The sequence below is a fragment of the Triticum urartu genome, chromosome 1 (genome assembly GCF_003073215.2).
Source record: "Triticum urartu cultivar G1812 chromosome 1, Tu2.1, whole genome shotgun sequence".
Classification (NCBI taxonomy): domain Eukaryota; kingdom Viridiplantae; phylum Streptophyta; class Magnoliopsida; order Poales; family Poaceae; genus Triticum; species Triticum urartu.
Genome location: NC_053022.1, coordinates 324545453 through 324549399, shown reverse-complemented (window position 1 = coordinate 324549399; position 3947 = coordinate 324545453).

Here is a 3947-nt window from a genome sequence, read left to right as displayed (position 1 = left end):
AATACACAATCGGCCCGCTGCAGGCCGACTGGGCCTAGTCGGCCCACAGCAGGCCGATTGGATTCCAGTCGGCCTACAGCTGGCCGACTGTCCCCTGTCGGCCCACTGTGGGCTGATTGCATCCTGTCGGCCCACTGTGGGCCGACTGGAGCTAATTGGCTCGCTGTGGGCTAATTGTTTTTGCAAAAAAAAGCAAGCATAAAAAATATATGTTTAAAAAAATGTTAATTATGTAATTAAAAAATGTTAAACGTGTATAAAAAAATGTTCCTGATGTATACAAAAATGTACAATATATATGCAAAAAAGTTGACTAAAAAATATGTTTTAAAAAGTGTTAAGCATGTATTTAAAAATTGTTAAATGTGTGTATAAAAATATTCCTTATTTATACAAAAAATATAGAATATGTATGAAAAAAATTTGACACCAAAAAAATATGTTTGAAAAAAATGTTAATCATGTATTTGAAAAAATGTTCCTTATCTATACAAAAAATATAGAATGTGTATGAAAAGAAGTTGACACCAAAAAATATGTTTGAAAAAAATGTTAATCATGTATTTGAAAAAATGTTCAACGAGTACACAAAAATGTTTCATGTATTGGAATGAAAGGTTAAACGTGTATAAAAAAATGTTCCAGCTCCGGATCCGGTATGGGAGCATCACAGACCTAAGTATGGTTGGTTGCACTTTTTGTATGGAACTGGAACATTTTTTCAAACATATTTTTTGGTGTCAACTTTTTTTCATACACATTCTATATTTTTTGTATAGATAAGAAACAATTTTTATACACACATTAACAATTTTTAATCATGTATTTGAAAAAATGTCAACTTTTCAAACATATTTTTTTGGTGTCAACTTTTTATCATACACATTCTATATTTTTTGTATAAATAAGGAACATTTTTATACACACATTTATCAATTTTTAAATACATGCTTAACACTTTTTAAAACATATTTTTTATGTCAACTTTTTCATATATATTGTACATTTTTTGTATACATCAGTAACATTTTTTTATACACGTTTAACATTTTTTAATTACATGATTAACATTTTTTTAAAACATATATTTTTTATGCCTACTTTTTTGCAAAAACAATTAGCCCACAGCGAGCCAATTAGCTCCAGTCGGCCCACAGCAGGCCGATAGGACGCAATCAGCCCACAGTGGGCCAGTCGGCCAGCTGTAGGCCGACTGGAATCCAATCGGCCTGCTGTGGGCCGACTAGGCCCAGTCGGCCTGCAGCGGGCCGACGGTGTATTATTTTTGAAATTCTTTTATCCAGCGTAATATTTATGAAAATTAATAAAAATAATGTATTATTTTTTAAAAAATAGCCTAGATGCAGGCAGGAGTCGGCCGATGTATGGATTAATAGTAGTAGATGCAGAATCATTTCGGTCTACTTGACACAGACCTGGTGCCTATATTTCATAATCGTTGCCTTAGATATCGTCATAACTTTGCGCTTTTCTATCAATTGCTCGACGGTAATTTGTTCACCGACCGTAATATTTGCTATCTTGAGAGAAGCCTCTAGTGAAACCTATGGCCCCTGGGTCTATTTCCGTCATATTAGTTTCTGATCTACTATTTTGCAATCTTTTACTTTCTGATCTATAAACCACAAAAACCAAAAAAAATATTTACTTTATCTTTTGTTTAGTTTCATCTATCTCTATCAGATCCCACTTTTGCTAGTGACCGTGAAGGGATTGACAACCCCTTTATCGCGTTGGGTACAAGTTGTTTGATTGTTTGTGCAGGTATTGGTGATTTGTGCGTTGTCTCCTACTGGATTGATACATTGGTTCTCTAACTGAGGGAAATACTTATCTCTACTTTGTTGTATCACCCTTTCCTCTTCAAGGGAAAAAACAACGCATGCTTAAGAAGTAGCAGTGCTCAGGGCTGTGTGCGATCGACCGTTGACAAATGATATAGAGAGAATATACCCCACCTGTCATAAGTTGCATCGGCCCCACAAGTTAGGATCTTACCGCGTCAACACAATGGGGAGAGACTAGCCATACCCCACCTGCCAGGGTATCAAGCGGCCCCACATGTCATAAGTTGTGTCGTCCCACATGCCAGGATTCTAGTCAACACTGTGGTGAGAGAGAGTGGAGCGACCCACCTGTGAGGATATTATGCGGCCCCACTAGTCATAAGTTGCCTCGACCCCTACCGCGACCCACTGTGGTGAGAGAGAGTGGAGCGACCCCACTAGTCAGGAGGTAACAGACAAAGAGACTTTGACCAGACAGAAGTGCTCTATTTGGGCTTTTGTGAGCACCTGGTGGAGTAGGGAGGGCAAAAGTGAGCAACGTTAGTTGCCAAGGGAAAAACTAAGCACAACAAACCAACTACAGGCACAGAAATAGAAAACCCAAATAACAAATGCTGCACAAAAGAGCGTTGAAACCAATGAGATGAAGGCGTTCCCAGGAAGTCCGGAGTCCCCACTAGCATGCATCTATAGTGGTGCCTAAACACAATGCTACGTCGGATTCCTAAGCCACTTTGCATATTTATATATGTGGGCAGATCTGGTACATATACATGCATACACTCGCAGCCTCGTATTACATACGCCACCATAGTTCTTCCCTGCTCTAGTTACCAAAGTGTGATTAAGGGGAAATAGGTCCATGTGGATGCAACCTATAGGTGGTCTTTGTTTTACCCCCTGCTGCAACTGTCTGGGACGAAGGGAGATACATCCTGTCACGCCACCTACCTCCACAACCAGCCGGTCTGCCAACAGTAATAACCTTCCATCCAAAACTGGCATACATTGGATGATCGACTTCACCCAACATCAAGAATATCATTAACATAAACATGCAAAGATGATATTAAATCCTAGTACCAAACAATCTATTACACGCCATGGTTCATCCCTATCCTCGAGAACTAGAGGAACTACTCACACATGGAGGGTACAAACATCATACAAATGATAATGGTGAACATGAAGGGATTACAGATGTAACACTCAAGTAAATCCACTAGGGTTCTTGATGAGTTACAATGAAGAGGATGTGGATGATGATGACAGTGGTGATGATGTTGAAGCCCTCCTTGTGGATGGTGATGAAGACGGCGATCTCCTCCTTGAGAAGTTCCCCCTCCGAATCGATTGAGAGGATAGGGTTCCTCCTTCTGGATGAGTTTCTCGTGTCTCTGGGCGTCTATTCTGTGATCCGGTTCCATGGGGTGAAAATAGTTGACGAGGCGGTCTTCCTGGCACTCCATACGACCGCTCATATGAACCCTCGCGGTCGCATGGTTGGTCGTCTTTTACTCTGGAGCAGCCCCGACGCTTCTTCGTTGGTCCTTTTTCTTTATTTTTTTTATGGTAGAAAATTATCACAATAAATAACATGATTTCATCTTATTTCCTGGGATTCCTTCCACAAGTATTTATTTTCTCTAAAAATGTTTCCTGCAGAAAATTAATAAAAAGAAGTGCGCGTACGAGGTAAAATTCCCGCAAAGCCTGTTATAAAAGTACCAAATAACAACTGAAATTATCATGTAAATTGGACTCATCACACTCGCAGGCATCACTTAAATGTGGGACCACCTCCATCATCATCCTCACCTCATAGTCGATATGGAAGAACCGAAACAGCTGCATCTTTGATGGCGTGCGACCCACCATAACTCGCCTGGTGCAAGCTATCCACGACAACACATGGGTTTGGGCTAGGACCAGCGCTCATGGGTTAGATCGCATGTTGTCGGGGATGTAGACCATTGGTTCATTGGGCTGAGCAACCCTCTACTCTACTGCTGGAGACACTGGACTCATGCTTAGTGTGCGTCTATTATCCAATGTGTTTCCTTTATGCTGTGTAAAACCCTCTAACTTCTTCTATCAATGAAAAGACACACAAGCTCTTGCATATTGTCCACGTGTGAA